Raw genomic sequence first — 12,716 nt, 5'->3', positions numbered from 1 at the left:
TGAAATCATTAACAATAAAATTAGAAGGATAGGAATGAAAGGTGGTGAATGAGACGCCAACCCCCATCCTTTTTTGACACTACTCCAATAGGTGATAGCCTTAAATTGGACAAAGGTTCATGATTGAAAGGACTATTCGACCCAAAGAAATTTCTTTGTCAATTTTTTCTTTTACCTCTTTTGGGTGATCGTTCACAGAAACTAAATTTTTACAGGTTGTTGACACTCTTGGACCTTCATGTAGATAAAAACCTAATTCAAACCCGTTCTTTAATTCATTAGCTACAGTTTGATTTGGAAAAATTCACAGATAAGGACACATATTATTCAAGTTAATTGGTGTTAAACCTGTTCTTACGAAAGGGGCCTGTTGAATATTTGCTGCCTGGCTGACGAAAAATTGAGAAGGGGGCTTGAAAAGCCCTAGAGGACGGTGTCCTCTGTACAGCTTGTTTATTAGGACAATGAACTGCAGGATGTTTCTTTTGACACTTTAAACACTGGTGTTGATTTTGACAATTTTGCATGCGACAAGAGCCTTTGTTGTATTCATAATAAAATTTTTAGCTGCCTTGAGAATTTTTATTTACTGAGTTAGTATTTGGGGTTATGTAAAGAAGCCAAAGCTCCGGGTCGATTTTGTCTCAGGAAATACTGTTATCTTTGGAAATAAATCTTATTATATCATGGTAAAGCAGAGAGTGATTGTCAAAATTTAAACAGTAACTCTATTTTTCGGAAATGAAATTATAATCAATCACCTGGTCTTTTTTTAATGATTTAATGGAACTGTATGATTTATTTTGTCAAAATTAAATACTATTAATATTATTTTCTTAAATGAATCAGAGTTACTGGAGAAAGATTTTTGGTAAGCTTCGATGTATGCGTACACAAAAAGCAAATAAATAAATAATAAGCAGGATATTGATATGTATCTTTTGTTCATGCAATTTTCTATTTTTTCCCCTTGTTTATCGTCTGATAATATTAGTAATATGTTTACGCCTCTGATCTGCATGTATGCACAATTATTTAAAGTCTTGATGTTACAAAATAATAAAACATAAGATCCAGATGATTTAAACACCGATTTTGGCCGTATACGTTCAAATTTTATATTAATTTTTTTTAATATTTTATCACTATATTTAAAATAAGTTAATTATAAATTCCTTGATATATGTCTAAATTAATAAAAAAAAATCAAAATTATAAAATATAATGCATGAAAATATTCTACCCAATTTATAACACCATGGCTGTTACTATAAAATAGAAGTTTTTCATTAATTCTTATCGGGTACAAGTCAAAACGGCACCTGGTGAAAACGGCACTTAAGAAATATGCAAAACGGCACTTTATAGTAGTCAAAACGGCACTTTCGAAAAGTCAAAATGGCACTTTTTTAATTTTGAGAATTTGATATAGTTTATACAGAAAATGGATCTTTAAATTACATTTTTAGTAATAAATGTGTATATTATTATTAATAAAAATGTTTAAAAAATGTTTTAGAAAAAAAATAGATTAATGTCATACGATAATCATTATACTTTTGTATAGTGGTTAGATTTTTCAAATGTACTTCTTCTTAAATTATATGTCTATTATTTTTTACAAAAGAGATCAAATCCCAATTATATTATTATGATCCTTTGAAATTAAAAATTTATAGTATTGCAAATATGTATACTGCTCTGTTTTGGGGGTTGCCAATCACAGTTGACTAATTAGAAGCCATGCAGTATGTCTACTTAAAATACACTTGTAGGAATAAGAAACAAAAGACCGTTTCACACCTCCGGGTCCCCTTCATTGATCTGCTGATCATGCTCATCAATTTGCAACCATATACAGTTACTCTTGTGTATTTCTTGACAATATGTCAAAGGGATTGTACACAAGTTAGGAAAACTTAGATATTCTTCTCTAAACTGTACATAAAATCTGAATAGCCATACAACATTAACTATTAAGTTTTTTACAATTTGAAACTTGTACATAGAAGAACAAAAACATCATTTTTTTATTATAACTGAAGAATATCAATTTGTTTATATTTAATAATATGGATTAAATATTAAGACGATACAATGTTGATATTGTTACAAAAAATAATTCCTATAGATGATAAAATGATGCCGGTATTGTTTAAAATCTTGTTTTTGAAGATAACATTATATTTAAAAACAGTGCTGTTATTTCATTAATTAAAAAAAGGAGACTAAAAGATGAAGATACAGATATTTCAAGAAATAGAATGAATAAAAATCATTTCAAATTTACTATTAAAATATATGAATCTGTGGAGAAAAGTATGTATATGCATAGGTTCATACAGAATTTAATTATATATATATCACAAAGATTTCGGTACTACGAATCACCGGAATGCCCTGTAATCACCGAAATGCCCCAAGAAATCACCGAAATGCCACCGAAAAGCCCCTTATATTGTTAAGAATAAACAAAAAAATAATAAATATTGATGAAAATAACTGTTATAAAGCCTAGATACCAAGTAAAAATTTCATAATTTTAGCGTAAGTATTTTTATTTGAAGATATGTGCATGTAAGTATCAAAGAAAGATAACTCTCACTGATTAAAGACACGTGCCAAAATAGTTTTATTTATTTTAATTTTCCATATTTTTCGTTTAAATATATTCCAAACAATAAGTTATTCTTTATAAAAAAATTTGTTTGTAATATTATTGACGTATTTTCTTGATTTCTAAAAAAGGAGGACACGTGTAATTTTACAGGAAAATTCTTTATTAACAATGTATATATTAATTTACATTTATTATCAAATAGAAAGATTTTACGTTTATAGTATATAAACAAAAATATATGCCATATATGACTTTAATCAAAATTTATTTTTTATTCACTGAACTATAAGAATATATGCTTGGTATAATCAGGGACTTATATATGTCCCTGGTATGTACATTGTTTAATTTACAAGGGTTGATAGTGTATTATAAATATTACATGTACATGATGTATGAATTAAAGTTTTGCTGATCTAATTCGTAAATTAATGAAATTATATTATGTTCACACTATTTGTGAGGAAAATAAATCATTATACACTTTTTTTCATTTCAGCACAGAAAAGAACTGCAAATGAAAGAAATTTAATAAAATCTATAAAAATTATAAATTTATTTCATTCTTGTATATATAAGATGACAAACTTTTTTGGTAGTTTCATATTTTACTATAAAAGATAAAAAAAAAATAGAACGAAGACAAAATTAATTTGATTTTATTGTGTTCAATGTTCAATTGGTTTGAAACAATTGGATATCTGAAATAATAATTATGTTTACTATGTATACACAGTGATTAAATAATTGATCTAGTGACAGGTGTGTAGTATTCTTATGTCATGTTACATCATCAGGTACATGACAATCAGTGACCGAAATTACGCACGTGCGCTATACAAACACAGGAAAGGGTATCTTTTGCTAATGAACAGTTTACTACATCAATTGAAAATGAAATAGTAAAAGTTGACAATTTACCTTTATTTTTTTTAAGTTGTTGAATGGGTTTAATACAATGACAATGACAATGACAATAATTTATTCTCTTAAATGTACAAACATACATTGTAGAGAGGAGGTAGGAAAATGTACAAACACAATACAAAAAAATATAATACATGCATTATAAACAGTACAAAGTATCATGTTCAAGTTCATGTCAATTATTTTCATCTATAATTTGTTTGTTCCTCTGGGCCGCTATCCTGGAACTCCTCGTCATAGTCTGGATCGTATAACTGGCCGTTCACGTAAAGTTTGTCCCTGACCATCCTAACCGTGTCACCTTGTTCGCGGAACTGCCTCATCACAGGGTAGAGGGTCCTTCTGCGATCTTCCACAACAGCTGGAAATTGTTGGTGTATTCCATAAAGGCTGCCCTTCAAGCGATATGCACAATCTAACACCAGGTCTACATCTCTTTGGTATACGAATCTAGCCACTATTGGCCTGGGTCGACCCCGGGTAAAACGTCCAAAGCGATGTACATTACATGATTTATCAAGCACTTGCTACTTCCGAAATATTCGCTAATATACAAAAGAAAAGATCCGTAATTGACCTGACTGACAATGTATCTAATCAAGTAACAAATTAAAATAAATAATTATTTTAAAAAATGAAAACATTTTCATTGATTAACGCAGTACAGAGTTTAAAAACTTTTTTTTTCCTTTTGTGATTGCATTTGTCTTTTGAAAAAATTTTCATGTCGATCGTAAATTATCACAGGAGTTGGTCTACCGGTATCTTCTCTCTCTCTCTCTCTTTCTCTCTCTCATTTTGTTTGGTAAAACATAAACTTTATAGTCCTTAAAATTAGATATATTTAATAAAAGATAAATTTACTCCATAAATAATGACGGGTATTTAGATTTTACCGCCAGACCTACATGTATTTCCCCAGACAGGCGTCGGCAGGCGTATAAATTGTCCAACCTGGTTCACAAAAAGTCAATTAAAAAGGAAGAAAGAAAAAAAAGAAAAGAACACAAACATTTAATAAAAAAAACTTAAATAAATCAAAATTCCCCAAAACTTCAACTAGTTTAAAAAAAAAAAAAACAGTGTACGTATGATATACGTATCTGTAATAATAGCATATGCACTTGACTATAAAAATTAAGATTAGGAACCTATACAGACCATATTTTAACATTATATTATTCAAAGGTCATGAAACAATAACGGTGACGGGTCACAATCATTTGTCATCATTTTTTTCTGAGAAATATCATTATTATTTTATATATATCTATTAGGCTACGTTGATTTCGCTTCCTAGAAAATTATCATCAAATACGAGTTATCGCCCTTTGAAGTAGGCGAGCACAAAACCTGAAAATAATTAATTTTACCGTCAGTTATACTTTAATGATAAAAATAAGAATTAATTTTTACGAAAAACATCATGTAAAAACATATGTGTGGGCATTTCGGTGATTTTGTTGGGCATTTCGGTGATTTGTAAGGGCATTTCGGTGATTACGGGGCATTCCGGTGATTCGTGTTACCCCTAAGATTTCATAAAAACTTATTACAGTGTATACATGTTTTCTTGGAAAAAATGGACCCTCCCAGAAAAAAATATAATATATCCTTATATACTCACACACAAATATATATCAAATTATCATTGCATATATAGTTTTTTCTTCTATAAGTGCCGTTTTGACCAAATGCCGTTTTGACTAAGTGCCGTTTTCACTAAGTGCCATTTTGACCAAGTGCCGTTTTGCATAATCCAGGTGCCGTTTTCACTAGGTGCCGTTTTCACCAGGTGCCGTTTGAACCATAATTCATTTTATCTGGCATTAGATAACCTAAAAATAATAAATACAGGGAAAAACATGATGTTTTTTAACAGCTTACCTTTTCGGCGTGGAAATAAACTGAAAATATAATCCATGGGGGTGTCAAAACAAATCGAAGACCTTTCCTTACCAGAAAACTGACACGTATGTGTAGCTCTCTAGTCAGCACACTGCCTTCCTTTGCGGTCAACACCCCCTCCCCCTTCTCCCCTAACTGACACCTCGGCCCGTGTGTGTGATGTCGACCGTCAACATACCTGCACTGATTTCTCACCTGGGGCCAATTAGTAACCTCAATTACTACCTGGTTCTAATGAAATGCATCTACTTATTTTCGGGATTTTGTTCCTAACTTGTGTGAACAAACTTATAAAAGATTTAACTCAAAATATATTAAATAATTGTACAATTTACATGTATGAGTTAAAAAAATCATCTCATTGCTTGCATTGAATTTGAAATAAAAATTCAAATAAATCAATTTAATGAAATGAAGTTCCTAAACTCAATCCGCTGATTTATTTCATTTTGTACAATGTTTCCATTATGCTTATGTAAATAAGTCTGTTAATAAACTTAAAAAAAATACTGCACTTATGGTACATGCACTTTCGGATCATCGGGTTTTCTGCGTAATACGGACGAAATTAATTCTAGAAAACAATTTCATTGATCGTAGAAACGGATGAAATAGTTCTAACATTCTAAACTATGAAAATTAGATCGCATTATTTTTTTTACGGTATCTTATAATTATAAAATAAAAGAAGGGCGTCTGATTCCGCCGTGACCATGCAAGACAAGTACATACACCTGATCAATTTATAGTATTAATCGATTTCATTCCATAGGTATATAACTTTATTTAAGAATTCAATATTATATTTGGCTATTTGGGGCTCGTAACATAAAGCTTGCTAAGTTTTTGACTTAAGTAGGGTCGTAAGTACGGTATAGGCATAATCTTACATGTAGGACCTGACTAAGTACTACTTAAGTATGTCTTAAACCGTAACTTAAAACGAACTTACATGTAGCTAGGTCTTAGCTAAGTCAAACTTATGCTAAAAATATTTCATATGAGTCAACGTATGGTTTTTGATTTTATATAGATATATTGCTAAAAGTGATTCAGTTAGGGTTTTAATTATTTACATATTAAAGTTTACGTCATTACCTATCGATTTAAGTTATGTTGGATTAGATTTCGTATTAAAATTATAATTATGTTATAAATTATTCGGAATGTTTGAAAACAAATACCGCACTGTCAGAAAGTGGCGATTTGTGGTTCATTGTAAATGTTCACGACAATTGTTTTATCACCTGAGTTGTTTTTGATTTACCAATTGTAACTCTTTTTTTTGACAAATGTTCACTTACCCTGTTATTATCGCAGACAAGAAAAGATAATCGACCTCCTCTCCACTTGAAATTGAAACTCTAAAAAGTTCAATACATTTTAAATCCCCGCCATGTATTAGGATGCGTGTCAGAAGCAAGCAAAAACTGCAGAAGTTTTATGATATACTCATTTGCTAGTTAATCAAGGATACAAAAAAAAAAAAAAAAAAAAAAAAATCGGGATATTTTTTCGTATGTCTCCATTTTCAGGGTTTAATAATTCATTTGCCGACTTAAACCTATTTTTTGTTTTTATTAGAAACAGTACACACAAAGTTTAATAGCAACGATTTATAATTATTTAGTCGGAAAAGTCGCATTTCACTCTTTTAATATTTGTTTATAAATTTTTGTGTTTTGTATTGTAAAGAAAAATGTATTTAACCATTCAATGTTTGTTAATAAATACGAGGTTTTAAGTATCTGATATATAAATGTGTACATGTACGTAAGTCAGAGCTTAGCGTAAACGCACATGTACATGATTTTTGGATACATCGCAGATTGTAAGCTTTAGACATTTAATACAAATATTTAATTTATTGCGTAAATTTCTTTCGTGAAATAACTTGGTACTTGTAGATAAATTTATTGAAAGAAAATTAAAATGTATATTTTTTCATAAATAATAAATCTATTTATAGAGTTGAAAATTTATAATACTACCCATGAAAAACGGTATATATATATATGTAAGGGATTTTTGTGCAACAATTACATGTATGCTAAAATATCCATAATAATACGAATCAAAGTTCAACCTCAAGATGAAAATTTTAGACATTAACAAAATAATCGTAAATTCACACCCTTGAGAAGAATTAAGAATTGAGAAGAATTAAAAAAAATACACTCTCCATTTCATAATAATCCATTTAATCATTGTCAATTTTCTTACATAAATAAACAACTTTTGTAAAATTACCACAGATATCTCAAGTTGTTTTTAGTGCAATAATTGAATGCACTTTATAATTTAGATTTGAAGCAATGCAAGTATTTAAATTAAAATATTGCAGTAACTAAACAAAATAATATTTTCGTCTCGTCAGAAAACGTTCCGCATTTTGAAACAATCCTATCAGATTTTGCGTTTATCCTATCGTGAAGATCGTTTATCAGGTCTATCGTGTTTTGCATTAATCGTGTTTTGCGTTTATCCTATCGTGCGTGTATCCTGTCCTATCGTGCGGTGTATCCTATCGTATCGCGCATGCATCCTATCGTATCGTGCATGTATCCTATCGTATCGTGTATCCTGTAAAGAATAACGATGCGGGTACTGTAGAATGAGCCGATTTAAAAGACAAAGCCAATGGGGATAATCAGGCTTGGGGTCAATTACTTTGAAATGTAATTAATTACTTTCAAACACATTGGTAATTTTGTCAATTACTTGCAATTACAATCACATTGATTAATTCGAATGTAAATAATTACTTTCAATTACTTTGACAAATGTAATTAAATACATTTCAATTACTTGAGTTTTATTTTTAAAAAAATCTTCAGAAGAAATGGGGGTTTTCCCAAAAAGTCCCAATATTAACCAAATTATGCATACATATAATATATTCAATGTTTTTTTTAAAATTGTAAATTCTTTAATATATATCTTTTATATTAATAATATTGGGACGGTTTATATGAAGGCTGATATGGTGTGTCAACGTAGAACAAAATTCTGATTAATTTAATTATATAACTTTTACATTTGCTTTTATTTCTTTGGTACTATGTAAAACATTGAACTCCAATTTAAATCAGTGAAACCAGAATCAAAATCCTAATAACATATCAAATTTTCGTATAAATAGCATTAGAAACAATGATTGGTGTCATGATTTTCAAAGTGTTGTTGGAATTGAGATAGGGTTTGGTTCAAACCTGCACAAAATTAGACCTTTACCTAATGCCCTGGGCAGTGTGGCACACTGTATAAACAAATTTAACATTAATTTAATGAAAGAGACACCGTGACGCACAAAGGAGAAAATGGACAAATGTAGAATTTTTGCACGACCCATGTTAATTTTGTTCAATTCCTAAAAGTATTAGGTTTCAGAAAATTACAGGTTTAAGAACCTAAAAAACCTAAAATAATTTCAGTATGCTCAAAACAAAAATATTGTAAATACTTCCTCTTCCTTATTGTACCCGTGCTTAGAAGAGTTGAATAAGTTTCCATAGTTCTTATGGTCTCAAGTACCCAGGAATGAATGTAAGTAGACTAAAAAGTTTGATGCAATCTTTTTAAAACGATGTTAGAACATATTTCTCACCCTGGCATGCTACAGTTGAATTATGTTTACAAATTTTCGTATAAAAAAAGTACATGATAGGATCAATGTATAATACACAAGAGGCCCCTGGGCCTTATAGGTCACCTGAATATCACGTAACAACTTTCCAAAAATTGAATTTGGTTTGAGTTTTAAACCAGAGGCCATGAAATTCACAATTTTGAAAGAGGCACCAACGCTTATAATTAAACTCTTAACAATGCTTCCTAGATAGTCACTTAATACCCATAGGTAGATCAGAGTAACTAAGAGAAAATGCACTTCAATTCTAAAACAGTTGTGCACCCTACCCCACCTCACAAGAACCACTGACCCTGGGGCCACATATTTCAAAATTTTGAAAATTTTATCATAAATGTTATTTCATCAAATATAGTTGATTAATAATAATGAGCAGATTTCACAGCATTTATTTACTTTCAGACTATGTACCCCCCCCCCCCCCCCCGATACCCCTGACACAGGGGGCTTGAAATTAACCATTTTGTTAGATGCTTCTTTCTCCATCATAGATATATAATCTATACTTACATCAATGGCATAATACCCAGGAGCAAAGGAAAAGATTTTGAAAGAACTAATATATTTTCACTATCTAATCGAAAGAGTCCCCCTCACCTTACACCAAATTGCAGAACCCCTGACACAGGGGCCATGAAACATTAAAATTCACAAATTTGGTTGAGGCAGTCTTGCTTATTATAACTATACTAAGTTAGTTTATTTAATACCTAGGAGCAGAGGAGGAAATTTTTTAAAAAATAATGCATTTTCACCATATAGTTAATCCCGCCCTAACAACAGAATCCCTGACCCTGGGGCCATAAAATTTACAATTTGGAAGAGGCACTCTTGCTCATCATAACTATGTACGTCGTTAGTTTATTTAATATCCAGGAGCAGAGAAGATTTTCAAAGATTTAATGCCTTTCCACTAATAATCAATAGAGCCCCACACTAACACCAGAATCCCTTACGCTGGAGCCATAAAATTCACAATTTTGGAAGAGGCACTCTTTCTCATTATAACTAGGTACTCAGTTTATTTATACCTAGGAGCAGAGGAGAAAAATTTTTGAAAAAAATAGATGGACGGGTAGGCGGACGTACATACCGATTACTATATACCTTCTCGCTTTTCAATCGTGGGGTATGATTAATTAATAGGAACATTGTCAAAACGAAGTGGGAATTTGTGTTATATAATTATATCGTATACATGTACAAAACAAGGGGAATAGGGAAAACCAAAGTTCTGAGCGTATACAACTATTATTAATAAGTGATTACAAAATAACAAATTGATCAAAAAAAAAAACCTTTTTAATATAAACAGAATAATGTTTGATGATTTTCGACTTTGAATCACACTTACCTGTAGCAACTCGGATAATACACCTGTACAATCGATCAAGTGTGCACAATGCAAATTGTCTGTAGTTTTTGCGAACAATAGAAATTGGATTTAAAAGATGAATACAGTAATTAGATTGAATGGTGTTTCTTGTTTAAACAGGATTTGTTAAAGGTAAAGATATCGAATAGAATTTCACAATACAGATTTGTGAAGGCAGAAAAGATAAAGAGATAACAAAATACTAGTGAATATAACTATGTATTTTATCAGAAAAAACAGACAAAGAGAGAAAACTCTTTCTTGTAGATTAAAGATGTGGATAAGCGAAGATGTGCGGTTTTTCTGCAAGTCTGCAGGAAACATTGGACTTACAGCCATAAAAATGTTTTTATGCGGAACAGAAGTGATTTGCATCGGTACCGATATCAAACTAGTTTCATGCCAGAGAAATCTTTGATCATATAGACTTACATCTCCATTTACATTTAAAGGATTACTGTTGATTAATAAATAAACTTTTTTATAATGATTGTACGGGATTTCCCGATCTTTTACAGATTTAAAGTATGTTCTCAGACAGGAAAGGCTCTTTTTCGGTTCATCACAATTGTTATTTTCAAAGTGCATATGACATTGGAGGGATGGGGTAATTGAAAAAAGTTATAGCAATTGATTGTTATTAATTACATTTTTTAAAGTAATTGGAAGTAATTTGTAATTAAACAGTTTTCCATTACTTGTACTTGTAATTTAATTAATTACACTGAAAAAAAACCATGTGATTTCAATTACTTTTTCAATTACATTCAATTACTTTATACAGAATACATCCAATATTGTCACCACTACCTCCCCATTTTACTGTCTTTTATTTAATTGTTAAACATATCCTCAGTCCTTCAATTATAAAAAATCTTAAGTTAATGTTTACAAGCAAATCTGTTCAATGATTGGTTTGATAATAATAATCTAGTTTCTTTCTAATCATAATGTAAAATTTATCAATTTGATTTTTTGTTATAGATTTATCTAAAATTTGTTCCACCCTTCTTAGGTCTATTCGTTATGAAACACATTTATTATACTTCAAAGTTTTCTTGTTTGAGCAATAATAGAGAAAAAGAATGTGCACGTCATAGATAAGTTCTTTCTTGTTGGGAAGAAATACTAGTAATTGCCCTCCTAATCACAGATATAAATTGCAATCAAAACAAAACTCCTCGAAGGAGGTATTCATTCCATGATTTAGAAGGTGTCTTCTACCTATTCCCACTTTTTAAAAATCTCAATTCCACCTCTGCCCACTTGCAAAGAAAAATAGTTGTTTTGATAGTTAATTTGTTTTACAGTAATTCGACTTATTACATCTGCTCTTTAGATTTACCTGTATTTTGCACATTTTAAGACAGAAAATAATGAATACATCTATGAGAAAATATGATTTATTTCGTATTTTTTAAAACAATAAAAAGGTCGTGCAAGAAGAAGCAATTTTATATCTTTATTTAATAACATAAATAAATAGAATTGTCGAAAAAAAAGCACTCAAATAGGTAGATTTTAGAATGAACTGGTTAAGTGGAAAAATATAATTTAATTCAATTAAAACTCCATTTTTTCTTTCAAATATTAGTAAAAAGTCTGATTTATAATTTAATAAAGCAAATATACCTGTCCTCTATTCCAATAGGTGTTCGTTAATCAGTGTTTGTGCAGTACTTATATGTTTTCATAGTTAGTGATTTGTTTACACAAAAATTCCACCTATTCCCACATAAAATCTTACCTCTTTCTACCTGATTTTCAAAAAGTAGGAATAGGTACATGTAGAATGAGCCGATTTAGAAGACAAAGCCAATGGAGATAATCAGGCTTGGGGTCAATTACTCTGAAATGTAATTAATTACTTTCGAATACATTGGTAATTTTGTCAATTACTTGCAATTACAATCACATTGATTAATTCGAATGTAATTAATTACTTTCAATTACTCTGACAAATGTAATTAAATACATTTCAATTACTTGAGTTTTATTTTAAAAAAATCTTCAGAAGAAATGGGGGTTTTCCCAAAAAGTCCCAATACTAACCAAATTATGCATACATATAATATATTCAATGTTCTTTAAAATTGTAAATTCTTTAATATATATATCTTTTATATTGATAATATTGGGACGGTTTATATGAAGGCTGATATGATTTGTCGACGTAGAACAAAGTTCTGATTAATTTATAACTTTTACATTTGCTTTTATTTCTTTGGTACTATGTA

General features: G+C 30.0%; 1 protein-coding gene across 1 annotated transcript in view; it reads left to right on the top strand.

The window, feature by feature from the left end:
* LOC134228387 (uncharacterized) overlaps nucleotides 1-12,716 on the top strand; it is a 63,058-nt gene that overhangs the window by 34,365 nt on the left and 15,977 nt on the right. The window lies entirely within an intron of this gene.

This window comes from Saccostrea cucullata, unplaced genomic scaffold, assembly GCF_032062105.1.
Source record: "Saccostrea cucullata isolate Sc308-1 unplaced genomic scaffold, CSIRO_AGI_Scuc_v1 ctg2219, whole genome shotgun sequence".
Classification (NCBI taxonomy): Eukaryota; Metazoa; Mollusca; class Bivalvia; order Ostreida; family Ostreidae; genus Saccostrea; species Saccostrea cuccullata.
The sequence above is the reverse complement of the archived record's forward strand: the minus strand, read 5'-3'. Positions and strand labels throughout refer to the sequence as shown.